The sequence below is a fragment of the Schistocerca piceifrons genome, chromosome 5, assembly GCF_021461385.2.
Source record: "Schistocerca piceifrons isolate TAMUIC-IGC-003096 chromosome 5, iqSchPice1.1, whole genome shotgun sequence".
NCBI lineage: Eukaryota > Metazoa > Arthropoda > Insecta > Orthoptera > Acrididae > Schistocerca > Schistocerca piceifrons.
Window position 1 is genome coordinate 606,667,819 of NC_060142.1, and position 20,715 is coordinate 606,688,533.

The following is a 20,715-nucleotide window of genomic DNA, read 5'->3' on the forward strand; positions in this document are numbered from 1 at the left end:
TGTTGCATCTTCGGAGTGCTCTGCCAGAATCTTAGGTTTTCTATCTCCCAAAAATTTTTCAAGTGATGGTTCCAATTTAAGATAGTACAAAATGTTATTCTTTTTGATCATCTATGTACTAGACGTCACACGATGGCGTTATCTGAAACAATCGGAAGGGACCTGTTCAGATGGTCTCGTAATGGTTTATGTAGAGAAAGAACAGCAGAGTGGCTATAACGCTTCCCTGGGGGACTCCTCGGATACAGCTTCGGTTTCACTATCCGATTCCCCGTGAATTACTGTCACATATGATATTTCAGAACGGAGATTACGAACCCATTTTCAGTTTTGAGACGATACTATAACGTCAGGTAATTTCGTTAGAAAATACTACAGTTCCCTAGGAGGAATAGGCAACTGACGTGCAATATGGCGGTGTGATTCGGAGAGAGGAATTACACACGTTAAGTGCGATAAAAGAGACTGTTGTGACATGTACGTAATATGACCTGCATAGAAACTGCGATCCACCATCGGTCTGTTTGACGTGCGTACACATACGTGCTTCTCTGTATGATTGTGCGCATGTATATATGTGCATTTGTGTGTGTGTGTGTGTGTGTGTGAGTGAATGAGTAAGTGAGAGAAAGAGAGAGAGAGAGAGAGAGAGAGGGAGACAGAGAGATAGAGAGGGATAGAGAAAGAGAGAGAGTGAGAGAGAAGTGTCTTCGAGATGTTTGCTTGAATACTTCTTTTGCCTATAGCGCTTACCTGCTGACCTTGCGATTACTGGGAAAAATATACTACGGGAGATCAAAACAGAGGGTGTGGCATGCCAGAAAAAGACAGTTAACGATAGAGATGTTGGTCAATAATATCACCGGTGACGTACTGATACAGCAATATATTCATTCATTTAACGAACTTCTGGAAATCACTGGATATCCTTAATGTTCAGGTGGGCAGAAGTTTTTTTTTGAAATTGAGCTTACCTTTAAATATACTAAGATGACGTTTGTGACTTTTGGTTTCGAAGTCAGCTTTCTTTAGTGATGTACAATAAAGCTATGTTCAGTTATAAATGTTGTGTGGAAAACTTGTATTATACTGTCAGGTTAAAAGTTAGTTGGAGGAAGTATTCCACCGGCGAGATTTTTTAAGAAGAAACTGAAGTGCTGAGTTTTGTGTGACTTCAAATTTCTGAGGTTCCCAAGACTTTTCTAGGTCTATTTTTCGAAGAAAAGTTGACATTGTTATCGTATTAAGTAGGACTTTTCCGAATCTTGGGTCGTCCTGACATGGGGAGAAGTTCCAATCTGTTACTTACTAATACCCTGTAGAGATTAAACATTTTGACATTCTATTGATATTCTATTCCATTTCGTTTTAACGAATTGCGACTCTCATGACAAAGGTCATTGAAGATTTCAGAAGAAACTGAAGTGCTGAGTTTTGTGTGACTTCAAATTTCTGAGGTTCCCAAGACTTTTCTAGGTCTATTTTTCGAAGAAAAGTTGACATTGTTATCGTATTAAGTAGGACTTTTCCGAAACTTGGGTCGTCCTGGCATGGGGAGAAGTTCCAATCTGTTACTTACTAATACCCTGTAGGGATTAAACATTTTGACATTCTATTGACATAGGAGCTGAAGTGTGTTTGTTAGTCTGGTTATAAATCATATATAATTAACGAGAATATCAGCATTGTGAATATACATTAGCAGCGATTTATTTATAACCAAAAACAGTAGAATGTGTCCAATATCGGCCTTTGCGGTACATACACAATAATTTAAGCTCATTTTCGAAGACTCTCAACCAATGTATGCATCCCTATGTTCCGTAGTTAGGCAGACTAGTAACCAGGAAGTTACAGTAGAATGATGTCCCCCTCCCCCATTCCCACAACCCTAAAACCGCTATCGAAAAGTTTAACATCTATACAAAAATTCTGAAATATTATGTAAACTCTTTATGGGAAAATTAATAATAAATCGAAAATCGTTGCTACAGATGTGATCTGTAACGCTATTTTGTAGTACAATCTGTACAACCAAAATGACTTAGGACACACAGTTCCAAGTTTGCATAATTTCTATTGATTCCTTCAGCAGGCATTATTTTAGTGATGATGTATGGAATTGTTCGTCTGCTGTTCCTCTATCATGAGATTCTTCTGGTGGTGGTAGGCAGGTGTTAAGGAAAATTAAAGGTGGAGTCAACTGACTGAGTTAACACTACAGCAATATTCGTTTTTTAACAATATTAAAATTTTAATTTAATTTACAATGAGCTACACTTACTAACGTCGTTAAAATTAGTAACCTAAATAATAACAGTGACAAAAATATTTAAAAAAATTGTATTATGTTCGATATCAACTAATAACAGACAGGTCTCTGTAGTGAAATCAGGACAGCAGTTATATACATACCTAGCACTACAGAAAAATTCTAGATATAAAGAACACATAAAAAAATGTTTAATTAAACCATAGCGTTCTCTTCAGTATTATAGCATACTTGGCAAACCAATGCATCAAGTTCACAACAGTTCTGAGTCAATAACATCAATATCAATTCATTTATAACCAACGTCTCAAGAAGATTAATTTCAATAATGATAATAACTTGGAACGATGTTTCTCTTGCCAGACGTTTGTGGGGCGGTGGGTGGAATTAATTGTTATATAAGTGTTCCTATTAATTATGCTGTTGTTTTGCCATTCTCAACACTGGCTCTCTAACTACAATATTGGCAACCAGAAAGTGATTAGCAAAACGGTTTTCTAAAAATAGTGCAGTATATTCTGAAAGTCACAGAAAAAAAAAGAATCCACACAATCTAACTATCAGAGCAGTTCAGAACTAATGCGCTGATGCAACTATAACTGTCAAAATTAAATGTTTAAGTGAATGTTCGCCATAATTTGATGATAATGCTCATCAAACGCCACGCTAAATAATGGTAGAAAGTCTGTCCCGTGGCGGCACGTGAAAATACGACATACTCAAACTGAAGATAGATTATTAAAGTCATCCCAGAATTAACACTTCACTCGAAAATGATTTCATGGTTACACGTATCCCGAGTAACTTAATACGGCATCCGAGACTTTTTATGGCAATGATACCGACGCAACGCGACTCCCGACACAGATGGTGTGCTATTCAGCGTCTGGAGGGAACTGGGGCCTTTCTCTCTCGCGCAGCGTAATTATACATAAAGCCGCGGTGCGGACGACTAAGGGAACGCCTGCTCAAATCGGCTCTCCCGACTAGCCGCTGGGCTAGTAATTCACCACATTAAATTATTGAATAAATCATAGCTTCTTTTGCTGATGGCCGATGAAGCTCTCAATTTAGATGTGCATTCAGCTCACAGGTAAGTAATCATAATATAAGTTTGACGTGGCTAAGTTAAATATTCTCGGCGAGAGAATTAATTTAATTACACTGCACGCAGTAGACGAGCTCTGAACTTGCCCTTTGGAGATACGCTATCGCTATAGTTTTATAGTTATACATTACATTTAGGTTTATGTGTGTAGAGGTTTCCTGAACTATATTTTCAGCTGCCTTTTCCAGTCGGTCTATTAATTTCAAATAGAAACACCGCACAACTTCATTACATTTAGTTTGCTGAATATGACCCAAATTATTGTAGTCTGAGCGATTCTGCGCCTCCAGACCGGGCATAACATTAGTTACAGCTAAACCACTTTCACCATTATCGTCGGGTTCCTTCTCAAGTGACAACTGGTCACAGCTACTGGGTTCATCGACCCCCAACAGGCTACCCTCTACGTTCTAACTCACCTCCTGTCCTAAATCTATTAGTACAGTATCAACATCCTGCACAGGCACTTTAGATAAGAGCACATCATCCTCATCGTAAATATAAGCATGAATTTCTTCTGTGTCTTCACCTGACAATTCAGTATTTTGTAGCTCCTCCCTACCATTACACTGCTGCGCCTTCTCTTTCTCTTCCCACTTAGAAAGCGTCTCTAACACGGTATCTATCAAATACTGTGAGTGATCTAATATTTATGCTGTATTCTTAGATACTACCGACCCTTCATCCACATGTTCAGTTTGAGTATTCTGATCTGTCTTACCTATTACCGTAACTACTGGCTTAGGAAAAGTAACCGCCTGGTGAGCGCCAGTGTTCTCATAGACAGGAACTAGTTTTCCTGCCTGGGCCTACTACTGTTTCCTTTATTTCCATTATAGTTAACTTGCACAGCTTTGCTTTCCGCACTGTTGCTTACCCGCACAATTTTGTCCGGAACAAAATTACTGTCATTTGGATGCCATTGTTGGTTCTGATAATTATTTGTCCAATTCCTACCTGTCTTAGGATGGCGAACACCTACTGTTCTGATGTTTACATTACCATTCTGCTCGTTCTTAAAATTACTACTACTGTTATTAGCATTTCTGTTATTACGTGCTTGCGCCTCATTGGCAGCAACACGCTCTACATGTTCCAAATATTCAATGAAACGATCCAGATTGTCTCTAGGGGCAGATATAATTCTAGTTTGCCAATACCATGGCAGTTTGGCTTCAAGACCTAGTATTATCATTTCAGGTTTCAGCTTTTCGTCCAAATGTGACAAACGTGAGATCCATGACCTACATTGTAGCGTTTTCCACTCCAAAATTCTCTCAACACTTCATTTTGCTTATTACTAGACCAATACTCATTATTGAAAGCTGTTTTAAATTCTGCTAATGTTTTACACTTCAACATAACACCAGCTGACCAACGCATGGCGTCACCTGCTAAATGGCTTCTAATAAATGAGATTTTCTCTCGTTCAGACCAAGTTGGTGGAATGATATTTTCAAAACCGTTCCAGAAATCTAGCGGGTGGATATTTTTATCTGGATCGAACCGCAAGAACTGCCGACACCCGATAAAAGCGGCGTTTGCAGCTACAATTTCTTGCATACTACCATTACCAGAAGTTACTGAAGCTACTTTACTCTCAATGTTAGCAATGTTAATACTAATATTTTCTACTCTCATTTCGACATTATCTACTCTTTGCACAATATGAGTAGTATCAGTTTTGATTGCATTTACTTCTGCTTGACATATGTTTACTTTTATATTAACATCTTTCAATCTATCTGAGCACAGTTCTGATTCCGCCTCGATCTTTTCTGTTAACTTGTGCTCCAGCTTCGCATCTTCCATTAGGAAGTCTTTGCGAACCTCAGTCACTTCGAATTTTACTGTTTTATACATTTCAGAAAATTGTTGAGCAACCTTTTTCTTAATATCCTCATGATTGTAATCAATTTTATAATTTAAACTGTCCAAATCCTCTTTCAACTTATTGCAACCAGCCTTGAAGGTATTGTCCATTTCCTCCAATCGTTTATTAAAATTAGTTTGGCTGGCCACAATCTCATATTTTAATTCAGCATTACTGGCTGACAATTTTGCATTACTGGCAGCTATTGCTTGTAATATAACATTTAAATCAATTGTCCCAGTATCTCTGGGTTGCTCACTAGCTGGCTTTTTATCACACTCAGGTGACGAAAAACTAACTCCAACACCAGAATCATCAAAACTAAATGAAACTTCTGATTGATCAGTCATATCTAACTTGTCCTTTCTATACTCTACCACCTCTGTTTCACTTTTAATTCAACAGAGAAACTATCATCCAATAAATTAACAATTTCTGATTTCTGCTTTACTACAGGGGTATCTACTACTGCATCATTGCCCTTTCTCACACTACTGTCTGGAGACAATACTTTATATTTCACTTTAACATTACTACTTTCATGCATATTTACACTTGAACCATTGTCTGGATTTACAGCTTCCTCAACAGACATAGGTTCTGATTTAAGTTTAACCTCAGTTTCTTCTGGCAGTTCCATTGCCGAGAGTCTTTTAGTTCAGGTTAGTAAAATTTTTAACAGCTTTTCACATAACTTAGCTCCTTCTGCACGACGTATGGCGTTGCCGGCGCAGCGTACCAGGATTACTGATGCGACGCAGCGCGCTGAACTGCATATGGCACTCCGACGGCTGTGGTGTGTTTGCGTGGCCCGTAACTGCAGGCGCGGCTCCGGTGGCTCCGACGGACGACTGCGGTGAGGCGAAACTGGCTTCCCGCGATGCTGGCAGCGCCGCTAGACTCAGTGCCAGCTCCGTCAATCCAGATGCGTTGTTAATCCAATTGCGTCGTCCACATGCACACGTAACACTTTCACTGTTCTATTACTCAGTTGCGTGTCACATTTCACTCGCGAATCCGAATATTTAAAAATCACTTTCACTTTACTCAGTTTGTTTCTTTCCCAGCCAATGCACCATATGTGGGGCGACGGGTGGAATTAATTGTTATATAAGTGTTCCTATTATTTATGCTGTTGTTTCGCCGTTCTCAACACTGGCTCTTTACCTACAATATTGGCAACCAGAAAGTGATTAGCAAAACGTGAAGCGTGTAATTAGAATTCCTAGTGTCCACTTCATCTGAGAAACACACTTATAGCTACAGCTTATAGCTCTCAGAAATTAGGAGATTGTCTGGGATTCATAATCAAAAAACGATTTTCTAAAAATAGTTCAGTATATTCTGAAAGTCACGTATAAAAAAAAAATCCACACAATCTAACTAACAGAGCAGTTCAGAGTCCAATGCGCTGATGCAACTATAACTGTCATCCCAGAATTAACACTTCACTCGAAAATGATTTCATGGTTACGCGTATCCCGAGTAACCTAATACGGCATCCGAGGCTGTTTATAGCAATGATACCGACGCGACGCGACTCCTGACACAGATGGTGTGCTATTCAGCGTATAGAGAGAACTGGGCCTTTCTCTCTCGCGCAGCGTTCTTAAATATAAAGCCGTGGTGCGGACGGCTAAGGGAACACCTGATCAAATTGGTTCTCCCGACTAGCCGCTGGGCTAGTAATGCACCATTTTAAATTATTGAAAAATCATAGCTTCTTTTTCCGATGGCCGATGAAGCTCTCAATTTAAATGTGCATTCAGCACACAGGTAAGTAATCATAATATAAGTTTGAGGTGGCTAAGTTAAATATTTTCGGCGAGAGAATTAATTTAATTACACTGCACGCAGTAGGCGAGCTCTGAACTTGCCGTTTGGAGATACGCTATCGCTATAGTTTTACAGTTATTCAAATGAAACTTCTCACATCTTTATGGTTATAGCGGATCTCCATTCTACTTAAATATAAACATGTTAGCCTTATTTATTAGCCTACTTAATCTATCTTGCTTCCTTAATTTTTAAGACAAAAACCAGAAAATCATGAATTTCAACTAAAATCTTAATTTGTGAGATCCAAAGTACTGACTCTATTAAATTATTATGAAGAAGGAATCTAAATATAAATTTTTAAGTCTCTAGCTCTTTTCTGTTGCGCCAATGATTTTTACAGAAAAACGTCCAAATTTCGAAAATAGTTAAAGTTATCGAACTGATATTCAACACATATTAATTTAGTGTTACTCCTGACATGCTAGAAACATTTTAGGTTATTTACTTGATTTTTAAAGTATTGCGCGACATTTATGACGTCAGAGCTAGTTACAGCGGACTGGCTGGCACACAATGGAAAGACTGATGTGAATTCACTACGGCGTGAGTAGGCTGCTTCCCTACAGGTTCTGCTGTTTCCAGCCAGAAAAATGTCATTTCTTGTAACACAACCTACAACCACCTTAGAGACAGAGGTGATGACACTTTCCGCATGACCTGACCATCATTTTGCAGGACAATGTTGAAGCATGTAGAGTGCAAGATGTTACTGATTTGTTTGGCTAATTGAGCTGCTAAGTGCTATACCACCTACTGCATTCCTCTGACTTAAGACCTCGTGAGTTCAACTCGATTTATAAACTGAATGAAACACTTCACGGCGTTCGCTTCAGAACTGGTACAAATTCGTTGGGCAATAGACCGCGCCGCTCGATCTGTCAACACAACTGACCCTTCTAAGAGTATCCTAAGACTTCCACATCGCTAACAATGGGTTCTACACAATGCTGGTGACTACTTTGAAGGTCAGTAAAACTTTGAAACACGTATCTATATCGTAAGAGCTGTAACTAAAGAGTTGCCAATATTAAAGCTCCAACCCTCGTACCAACGCAGGCAATACTGCGGACCATGTCATAGTGGTTAAATGACACTAAACAGCGTTGTGAACAAGAAACAGGCAACCCTAGGACAGGAATATATGAACACACAAATACTACCCACATAGAAGTATACTTGAAAATAATATTATTATTATCTACTTAAAATACGTATCCATGTCGCCAGAGACGCCCTTCCGTCATCTTTTCATATCCACGACTCCATATAGATTTCTTAGTTACTCTTAATTTTCCCTAAATCGTCTTCTGGCAGATGACAGGATGGTTCCATTGAAAGGGCACAGCGTATTTACCTCCGCATCCTTAAAACAATACGAGATTTCTGCGATCTCTAATTACCTCGTTATCGATTGTATAATAAACCCCAATATTCTTTCCGTCTTTCCTTCATATTCTCAACGATATGACCCGCTGTATTTCTTAGTCGGTCACGTTATCCACAAATGTCAGCCCAAATGTCCACCAAATATCTACCAAAGAAGTCGCGGTTCGACTTCTTGTGTTGGGGGCAAACATTTTGGACCGTGCAATGTAACTGAGAGAACTGTGGAATGTTATGTTTTCGAGATGAGTAGGTCGGGGATCTTCTTATGACAAAGCACTCCAGTCAATGTTCGTCATTTAAACCAGCACAGCAAATATGATTTGAGATTGCGACTACGCGTTAGTCGTCAGCATTGAAGTTCGAGCAGAAGTACTCGAAGATATTTTCCTTTCACAGATCGATACCGTCGATCATGATCTCCAGCTAAATAGAAGAGCAGTATTATGGAACGATAACGTCCTGTTTCGATAGGCCTCTGTCTTTCCGCTGTAGAATTCTAACACCTACTAGTAGACTTTTCTCTTTCCTAGAATATGTGTAACACTATCTTGTCACCGGCGAACAACATTTGCGCACCTTCTTTTACGCATCGAAGCACGCATTACACTTCTCGTCAGTCTAACGTTCCTTGCCTTGATGGTGTTGCAGTTTAATTGGTCAGGAGGGCATAATACAAAATTTATCATATATGCCACTTCAGCTCTATAAATCGGTGTCCTAATAATAAAAGAGATCGGTTGAACATGTGACAGTACGCACCTTAGCATAAAATAAAGACAATTTGTCTAATTCATTACAAAGATCCAACGTTAGGTAACCTGCAGTTCTCAATGAGAGATTGCTGCTCGACATACGCCTTCAAAGATACGACCTGTTTGGCGACAACTTAAGCGATGCTAGCGGTGAGTGGAACATCGACGCAGCGTAACATTTCAGATTTATCGTGCAGTCCTATGAATGCGGTTCATTTCCCTCCGCTGATGCAAAACACTCTCGTTGGGCAGCGCGTCTCTCCCTCTGAGGCAGGAATCGCTTCGCGTCGCCAAGCCGATCGGCAAAGCGCCGCCCGGTCGTAATTGAGCCCTCGTCTCATCATCGTTAGCGTCGTTTGCCCGCTGCTCAGCTCCCAGGGGCGCCTTGCAATGTGACGGCCAAGTTCTGCTGGCTCGGACTACCTGTCGCGGAAGCAGGGTCCTGTCGCAGATCTGCAGCGAGAACTGGGTTGTGACGTCAGCAGGCACCTGAACTGCCACGTGTTCCCCAGGCTAATACGGTCTGGTCGCGCTATCTTACAACACATCGTATAGTGGCAGACAAACTCTCCTGTACGACGTTAAATATGAGTTCTGGTAGTATGAGTCACTCATTTGGTAACTACCGGAACACCCTCCGAGGACAGTTATTTCTCGTAAATCCGTTACGGTGCTTTGTCATGATCGACATTAAGACAGTTTCTAAACTAACATATTTCAAACCCTCATAGTGAAACTTTCTTATATCTCTCAGCCTTTTGACCAATTGGAGGCACTGACACTTCCCTTACCCTCTATCAGTGTCAGAATCGCTCTGTATCTCTTACATCCACTACTTTCGGCAATCTGTGTTTTATTATCGTGTAATTGCTTTGTCTATAATGTTTCTCTTCGTTGTTACTGTCTTGATGTTGGACGGAGTTGGTTATGTTGCATGCCACCCTATTTTTTTAGAAAAAGATGTGTCGGTTGCTTTGCGCAGATACTTTTCAATCACTGACCATCTAATATAAAATCGTCGTCACGCGTATTTTCCTCGCCTTCGAGTTTTCTTACAACAAATATTCGTTCAATATTTAGCTTTCTGCTCAGTCTACATATCTTACTTTTATTCAGGTCAGCGTTCCACTGGTTAACAGGGCTACAAATTTTTCACTTTCTTTTAAAAATCATCCAGAGGTACAGATTTATTTACCAGGGAAACCTGATATTCGGCGACATTTTATGCCTTTCGAAACAGGATCGTCTTCCCCAAAGTTGCCCTTTTTACAGCATAATTCATTAATTTTCTCCAGTGCAGTCTGATATTCTTAAGGCTTGAGTCATCACTTTGCTAGCGTGTAATCTAAAGCTTCAGTTTTTCAGTCCCAGCCACTGTTATGTTTGTCGATAAATCTCATGAGCTATAAACCAGGAAAGAGACACTTTTCATTTCGATCTGTTCACTCGCCGGTAACTGATCGAGCAGAGGAGGGAAATGGAAATCCTCATGGCATAGATATTTACTAAAAAAGAGGAGTTTACGCTAAGGACACCCGCATGTGCATCTACATCTATGCAAAACCATTGTGAAGTGCATGGCAAAGGGTACGCCCCATTGTCCCAGTTACCAGCGTTGGTCCATTCACGTGTGATCCGAAGGAAAAACGATTATTTAAATGTATCAGCGCATGATGTAGTAGGATTCACGTGAGGGTTTACGTTTGTCTTCAAGAGACTGTCAGTTTAGCTTCTTCAGTATGTCTGTGACATTCTCCCAGGGATCAAATATACTGAAGCCTTTCGTGATTCGCTTCCGTGTGCTATATTGCTCCCTATATGTTATGGGTCCCACACACGTCACCAAGATTCTAGGCTGGGTTACGCTAGTGATTTCTAAGGAATCTGCAGTTGGACAGACTGCTTTTTCCCAATATTCCATCAATAAACCGAAATCTATCACCTGCTTTAGCCACGAATGAGCCTACTTGCTCATTTCATTTTATATCCCTACAAAATGTTACATCTAGGTGTTTATATGAGTTAATAAATTCCAACTGTGACTCGTTGATATTATAGTCACAGGATACTACGTCCTTTTTTCCGTTTTGTGAGTTGCACAATGCCACATATTCGGACATTTAACGGCGTTTGCCAATCTTTGCATGACTGAAAACTTATCAAGATGGGACTGAACATTTATGCATCTTCTTTCAGACAATACTTCGTTATAGATAACTGCATCATCTGCTAAATCTAAGGCTAATGTCGATATTGTCTGCAATATAACACAAAGAGCAAGGATTCAACACACTTCCCAGGGCCATACATGAAATTACCTCTACATCTTTTGATGAGATCCCTTTCAAGATTGCTGGCTGCGTCCTCCCGACCGAAAGTTGTCAATCTGGTCATGTATTGCGATCGATATCCCATATGATACTCCTTTTGATAATAAGCGTAAATGTGGTACGGAGTCAAATGCTTTTCGGAAATGAAGAAACACTGTAATCTACTTCAGTGGCGTCATCCAATGCTTTCAGTACATGTGAGAATAGTGCGAGTTGGGTTTCTCATGATCTATGTTTTCGGGGTCCATGCTGTTTGCCACTAAGGAGGTCATTCCCTTCGAAATGCCTCAATGTTCTAAACTTCCAGAATAGATCAGTACCAGGGGTACTGGATGCTGATTTTGTGGATTAGTTCCGCTCCCTTCTTGTAATTGGGTGCGACTGTATTTTCTTTCAAGTGCCTGGCACAGTTTCTTGTTCGAGGGATCTGTTTTATAGATAACGGAGGGACTAACTCAGCAGCAAATTCATTGTAGAAACAGAATGGGGTTCCATCGGACCTAGGAGTTTTGTTCATTTTTAATAATTTCACCTTCATTTCGACGCCACTGCCATTAACACTTATATCACTCAGCTTTTTAGTGCGAGGATTCAATGGAGCAACTCTCCCGGATTTTCCTTTGTAGTCGAATATTTGAAAACTGAATAAAGCATTTCTGTTGTCAATTGATTGCATATCGACCAACTCTAAATTTACTTGACGGTTCCATTTCCTTTCTCTGCGTGGAATTGCCTTTGTTTTCCATGTTACTATTACACTTTTGTCGTCAGCAAAGAGAATTTTTCCCCCATAGCTAAAATTTTCAGGAAATTCATTTGTGTGTATCAGAAACAGTATTGGCCGTAATATGTCCGCCCCTATAGCAGAGTGGTCAGAGCGACGGAATGCCGCGCTAAGGGGCTCTGGCTCGATTCTCGGCTGGGTCGGGAGTTTTTCTGCGCACAGGGAGTGGGTCTTCTGTTGTCCTCGTCCTCGTCATAGTGCTGTGCTGCCTTCACCATCATCTCCTCCTCCAGGGTGGAGACAGGAAGGGCATCCGGCCACCCCGCAAGTTAACCTAGGCTAATCCACTCGTAACCATGCCGACCGTGCGGGACAAAGGTACCAGGCAAGAGAGAGAGTAATGGCCATAATATACCACCCATAGGATCTCCATTATTAGTATATTTTGGTTTTGTTAAGGATTTCACGAAAAGTTTAGAATTAATTCAGGTATGTGTTATCTCTACGCTTTCTACCCTACCTCCTACGTATGATACTAACCAGTCATTAGCCTCTTATTCCACATACATCAGAATAGCTTATTAGAATCGTATGGTACATAGTTTCAAAAGGCTTAGAAAGATCTAAAAATATGTCTGTGATACATATCAAGACCACGATGTACCATTTTTGTGAATTTTACTCTGGCTGATACTGTACAACAGCTACTTCAGAAACCAAACTATGGATCATTTAAATGGTTGTATTTATTCAAAGTGATCATAACATGTCTTTCATAATCGGTTCTACTATTTTTGAGTGTAATGGAAACAGTGAAATAGGCCGCTACAATTTCTTATAGGTCTTCTGTATTAGCTCACTTTTGTAGAAGTACAGCTCTTGCCTCTCTTAAATACTCTGTGAAATACCTTGCTGTGAATTCTTCGTTCGTTATATTTGTTAAAGGAACATATATGCTTTGCACGCATTCTTTCAGAGCACACATTGGTTGTTCCCATAAAACAATTTAAATTTTACTTTTTATGTTCTGCGTTGTGTCACTCATTTCATTCTCTATTGTTGGTAGTAACTTCATTGTAATTAGTGCATAGTTATTTCCAAGTGACATACTGTTTTTTGTTGTAACTTCTCTGAAATATTTGAAAATTGCTTATTACGTGGTTTTTTAGGTCGTGTGGATAACTTATTACTTAACCCTAACATTTGCCAGTACGTTATTTTAATTCTTTTCTTTGTATCTCCCTGCTTCCTTTTTAATGACATCGATTTTATTCAGTGTATTATATTTAATTGGTGAGTGAAAAAGTATATTGCAGTAAACAGCAATTTCCTATAAATCTTTTTGTATTTTCGACAGAAATTTAACAACTCAGGGTTCTTATGATTCCATCTTGTGTGATTGGTTTGGGAAAAATTTTTACCTTCTCTTATCCATTTGTTTTTGTTAGACACTGATGCTGATATTGGTACTACTGCAAATATGTTTTCAAAGTTCAGTTTAAAAAATGCTGAGAGTTTAGAATATTTCACATTTACATTTCTGTCCCTGTACGCTTCATCGCAACATTGTTTATTAGCGCTCTTCAAAAATCTTGTATTTCGATATGTGATGAATATCTTTAGCAGGCCTGCAGTTTGAGGATATTTTATACATTCCGTTGATTACTACCATCTTTTACCACACTATTTCCTCTCCATATTTATAGCCACATGGTCCATGACTGAAGAAGTTATTTTAGTAATCCTTGCTGCATTATTGACTGACAGGGATTGCCAGAATTAAGAAGAATATTTATGAGAGCTTGGCTACTTTCATTCATGGTATTTATGTGTCTATATCTAGGGTAAATGTTGTTGACTCTTGTGCTACAGGACCCCTGTGGCAAAATTTCGAGCTCACCGAAAGTGATACAGCAAATCGCTTAGTAAACTGAAATAGATCAGGTGGGAGGAAAGATTCCATCTCGGATCCATACACGTCCCTGATCATATTTCAAGGGAAACTGGTATGTACGACCTTTTTAACTGTTCGTGTTTCCTTGAAGATACAAAATCTAACTAAGCAGTTTACACAATATCTTGGCAGTTCCTAGGAGGTCCAGACGCACTTGTCTATTGAATGTGCACTCTTGAGACTGAATGGGAGCCCTCTAGAAACATTGTGTGCAGTTCAGCGAAGTAAAGTCATCCTCCAAGATTTGTATATGCAAACCGAAGTTTAAAGTTATAGCGTGCAATTTCTGATTTCGTTGGAAAATAAGTTTTCTTGCTACCAGCTGGCAATTCTGCCAGGAACCTGGTTTGCTCGATTTCCGTATCAAATTGCTCCTCTGTGGCTGACACTCATCGGCAGTGAATTTATCATTAATCTTTTCTCAACACGGCTGCATGCTATTATGAGCAACTTTTTCCAGTAACACCGATAATTTGAAGCAACAGTGCAACACACCTATGCATTAAAAGATTTGTGGCACAACTTTCGTGTTCCTGGAAGAAAATAATTGGAGATTCCGTGTTGAGAGGAAATGCCAAGCGGTATAATTTAGCCAGGAAAGTCCACACAATTATAACACGGGTGAATTTTGTTCTGCACAGATATCCCATGTGATATCACATTAGCTGCATTAATTGCGGTGGGTCAATATTGCCACTGGGAAGGCGTTAAGCTTAGTTGAATTTCTGCAAACGTATTGCCGAAATCAGGAACACTTTGTATCCAGCGCAGTGACAATAAAGTATCTCTCAACAACGCTGCGCTTGCGGTGTTAGATCCTAACAACTAGGAGTATACCTTAGCAGCCACGAATGCATTAATGCTGCTAATAACTCAGTCCACAGAAGCGTACCCCTCTTTGTACGGAAGTGCCTGTTTCTACTGCTGACGAGAAGACCTAATATGTTTTTAGTCTCGGTTTTGATGTACAGGAAGGTTCGGTGGGCTCTTTCCCAGGCATCTTAAAATACATGAATTGTGAGGCATCTGGTGTTTGAAACAATGCTATCCTTAATGTCTGCAGATGAGTTAGTCGTAATGTCCAAATTGTACATCTGGGGGTTAAAGCTGGAGGCAGTTTCGTTACATTGTATGGCCCTACAACAGCTGCCGGGAAAGGAATTTTTTCTACCGTGTACGTAGGTAAAAACTTGCCAGGAGGATCGTACAATCATTACGGCATGTGCAATGACTCTCTTTTGGTACCACTTTCATAGCGCAATTCACCTGTGTTTGGTGGTGAGTATGGTACCATCTCAGGCTCTGCTTAAAAGAATCATACATATCACCTCTTTCTCGTTTCAGCGTTCCAGGAGCTGCACTTCCGCGCTGTAGCCGTTCTGCATGTTATATTCAAGGTCATTGATCTTTCCTCCCCTACCTCTAAGCCAATGGCACATCTTTCACATCACCATGTGCTGTTGTTCCTTGTGAAACGCAGGTGTGGCCCCACCATCCTCGATTAATTTTCTCTCAGCCACCAGGAGTCTAGCTTCCCTTCTCTCCCTTTCTTATTAATATGTCTAACGGCCCCCTTTCGAGGTCTGTATGTCGTATTAGAGGCTCACCTTGGAGTGCTGTCTGCACGGACCAGCCACTGCCTCACAGCAGAACCAAAATCAGAAAAAACAATGCTACTGAAAGTATGTTCTTAATCATCAGATATTATTTATAATATAGTTATTATTTATTTTTGACTTACTCCTTTATATTTACAATTCGTTAATTTTTTTCCAGTAGTAAAAAACCGAGTCCGTGATGTGTTACAATATGAAACGCCTATCCAGAACATGCAAATGTTCGAAAACTAGTGCTACACAGCGACAATTGGTGTTCACACACTAGCTGCCACTCTCACCACCTCCAACACCTGACAGTAGCGACAACAGCTGGTATTCAAGTGTGAATGAAGGGTACAGAGGAAGATATAGTAACTCTGGCTTTCAACCTCTAATGGCTACAAATACCATCATTCTTAACAAAAAATAAACGAATTGAAAACGCCTTTTTCTTATTTCCCTTACATTGAAGCAAACATCAGAGTTCAGTTCAATAGCAGCACCACCATCAGTATCACGTAATTCACTCATATCCCGATGTTTGTAGCATGGCTCATACTCAAAACGAAGCATATCAGGATTAAACATGGTTAAAACTATGAGGAACATCCTATAACAATGTTATAAGGAAACATATAATAGTCAACAGCACATAAATTACGACATCATTCAGTAAGTTTCCTATAAATGTTTAAATACATCAGATTTCACCAACTCGAATATGTAATATGGAGTAACATAATACTCTCTTCTCCTTTCTTATCGAAACTGTAGTTCTCCAGCGGAATTATTGTGTCATATTTGGCAATAATTAGTTCCAAAATATGTTGGATGTCTGCCCTATGCAGATTCCTGAATCCACTAAAGCCATGCCATAAACGTATTTGCTTAAGAGTGAGTTAATGTACATGCTCAAAGTAGGAGTGTATGCATCAGAGATAATAACTTATAATACATCTTCACTATCCTTACACTACTTTACGGTGAGAATGCCACCTTGCATTTATTGAGTTTAGCACCAAGGTTTATAACCTTATTCCCCTTTAGCACAAGTGGCAGTGACCAGCTGACTGCAGAGTCCAGAGTATTAATTCAGTCTTACCAAAATCACAGAAGACCAAATTTTTTAAATTATATAGACTGCTAATGAACGCCTAAGGATAAATCGTTCACCATCTTACGTTTGACCTCTTATACAATAAACGTGTCTAAGCATAGAGCAACACTAACTGTCGCAACACAGCTGACATGTAAGAATTAGCGCCGATTATAAGAATGAAGTCAGTTAAAATATGTGCTTTACAAACAATTACGGGTTCCTTTCTTTCCTAAAATGTGTGTGTGTGTGTGTGTGTGTGTTTGCAAGTATAGTGTGTGCTGTGACTGATAGTGAGATATGAGTGAACAGTGTGACATTACATTATTTGATAAGTTATTTGTAAAAAAAGTATTGTATACCAGGAATAAAATCTAATGATTGTCTCTAACCACAAGCCTTTAAATATATGTGTATATGAATTAGCTTATTTTAAATTGGTTTAAACTTGTAAATACTAGAAGGTATCAGGTAGATTATATAATGGAAAGACAGAGATTTAGGAATCCGGTTTTAAATTGTAAGACATTTCCAGGGGCAGATGTGGACTCAGACCACAATCTATTAGTCATGAACTGTACATTAAAACTGAAGAAACTGCGAAAAGGTGGGAATTTGAGGAGATGAGACCTGGATAAACTGATTAAACCACAGGTTGTACAGAGTTGCAGGGAGAGCGTAAGGGAACAATCGACAACAATGGGGGAAAGAAACACAGTAGAAGAAGAGTGAGTAGCCTTGAGGGATGAAGTAGTGCCGTCAGCAGAGGATGAAGTAGGTAAAAAGACAAGGGCTAGTATAAATCTTTGGGTAACAGAAGAAATATTAAATTTAATTCATGAAAAAAAAATAGACACATGCAGTAAATGAAGCAGGCAAAAAGGAATACAAACGTCTCAAAAATGAGACCGACAGGAAGTTAAAAAAGGGTAAGCAGGGATGGCTAGAGGACTAATGTAACGATGTAACTACTGACATCACTGGGAGAGCAAGTCCAGACAAAACTCTACCAAGTAGTAAGGAAAATATATGAGAAAGGCGAAATACCCTCAGACTAAAAGAAGAATATAATAATTCCAAATCCAAAAAAATCAGGTGTTGGCAGATGTGAAAATTACCGAACTATCAATTTAATGTCACAGCTGCAAATTACTAACGCGAATTCTTTACAGACGAATGGATAAACTGGTGGAAGCCGACCTCGTGGAAGATCAGTTTGGATTCCTTAGATATATCGGAACATGTGAGGCAATGCTGACTCTATGACTTACCTTAGAAACTAGATTAAGAAAAATCAAACCTACGTTTCTAGCATTTGTATACTTAGAGAAAGTTTTTGACAATGTTGACTGGAATACTCTCTTTAAAAAAAAATGGTTCAAATGGCTCTGAGGATTATGAGACTTAACTGCAGTGGTCATCAGTCCCCTAGAATTTAGAACTACTTAAACCAAATTAACGTAAGGACATCACACACATCCATGCCCGAGGCAGGATTCGAACCTGCGACCGTAGCAGTCGCGCAGTTCCAGACAGTAGCGCCTAGAACCGCTTGGCCACGCCGGCCGGCTACTCTCCTTCAAATTCTGAAGGTGGCTGGGGTATAATACAGGGATCGAAAGGCTATTTACAATTTGTACAGAAACCAGAAAGCAGTTATAAGAGTCGAGGGGCACGAAAGGGAAGCAGTGGTTGAGAAGGGAGTGAGACAGGGTTGTAACCTCTCCCTGACGTCATGCAATCTGTATATTGAGCAAGCTGTAAAGGAAACAAAAGTAAAATTCGGAGTAGGAATTAAAATCCATGGAGCAGAAATGAACACTTTAAGGTTCGCCGATGACATTGTAAATCTGTCAGAGACAGCTAAGGATTTGGAAGAACACTTGAACGGAATGGACAGTGTCTCGAAAGGAGGATATAAGATGATCATCAACACAAGCAAAACGAGGGTAATGGAATGTAGTCGAATTAAGTCGGCTGATGCTGAGGGAATTAGAGTAGGAAATGAGACACTAGTAAAGGAGATTTGCTGTTTGTGGAGCAAAATACTGATGATGGTCGAAGTAGAGAGGATATAAAATGTAGACTGGCAATGGCAAGGAATGCGTTCCTGAAGAAGAGAAATTTGTTAGCATCGAGTATAGATTTAAGTGTTAGGAAGTCGTTTCGGAAAGTAATTGTATGGAGTGTAGCCATGTATGGAAGTGAAAAATGGACGATAAATTGTTTGGGCAAGAAGAGAATGGAACCTTTCGAAATGTGGTGCTACAGAAGAATACTGAAGATTAGATGTGTAGATCAGGTAATTAATGAAGAGGTATTGGATAGAATTGGGGAGAAGAGGATTTCTTTGCACAACTTGACTAGAAGAAGGGATCGGTTGGTAGTTCATGTTCTGAGGCATCAAGGGATCACCAATTAAGTATTGGAGGGCAGCGTGGATGGTAAAAATCGTAGAGGGAGACTAAGAGATGTATACACTAAGCAGATTCAGAAGGATGTAGGCTGCAGTAGGTACTGGGAGATGAAGCGTCTTGCACAGGATGCAGTAATGGGGAGAGGTGCATCAAACCAGTCTCAGGGCTGATGTCCACAACAATTACAACATATCCTTGTAAAAAGAGATCAATCGATGAATAAAGCTACTACTACTACTACTACTAAAAAGTGTTGCAAATTCATTGCATCAGCGGCCAGCAGATGTACAGATAATGCTGTTTAATCCCAATCACAGTCTAAGGAATATTGCCTTTAAATACTTCAATATGGGAATGATGTCAGATATTAATCGCTATCTGGTTGTGATATTAAAAGCTTCTAGAGGTAGGCTCACCAAATCCATATTATCCAAGAAAAAATTCGTTTCAGTGGAGATTTTTTGGTTTGTTCTACAGGGACCTTGACTCTCCCCATAGTGATACAGGATGATGATATGACCATTGCAGGGGCTACCCATGAATAGCAGAACTACTTACGGAGAAAAAGTGCACCCATATATGAGGACTCTTTTATAAATCTAATGGTGTATACTGTCAGCTACGCTGACAACTCTATGTATATCGATTGTATGAGTGAATATTGAGCAATCTGTTGGAATGATGCACAAAAATTTTCATTTTTGTGTTGGAGATGGTGAACGAAATTGTTTCCTCGTCAGAAGAAAGTACTGATCAGCTTTATGATTCATGGTGTACCAGTTGTGTTCAATGGTCTATGACATTGCTTATGTACCTTCATGTACCGTGCTACATATAATATTTAACATGTAAACAAACATTGTAAAAGGGCTATATTAGTGTGTTTTTCATTTATCCATAAGGTCTCGTGTATAATAAGGTGAAAACATAGTCATCACCCTTACATAGTAGATGAAACCCCTCATCACAAGGATCTTGTGGTAACTGACAGGTTCTATATTAATACTGGCACCCGGGACTAAAAGTAGAACCGCTTGCTATATGTGCTATAATTTATACGAGTAATTGCTGGGACATCTGACTCTGGGAGGCCTAATCATATACTACTATTGTTAACAGATCTTGAAGAGATTTTCTTTGAGTGAGTCTTTCTATATTCTCCAAAACATTATTTCAACCAAAATGACAGCTGATACAGTAGAAATGCCATGCATTGATGTAATTATCTGCCAGACTTTCGGTGAGAGAAGGGATATCATATGGAAGGTGATCTCATCTATTTGATCTAGGAATATATCAGGATTCCAAAGCAGTAAAACAGTGATAACGCAAAATCTACACGCTGTTTCAAAAAGGAAAATATATA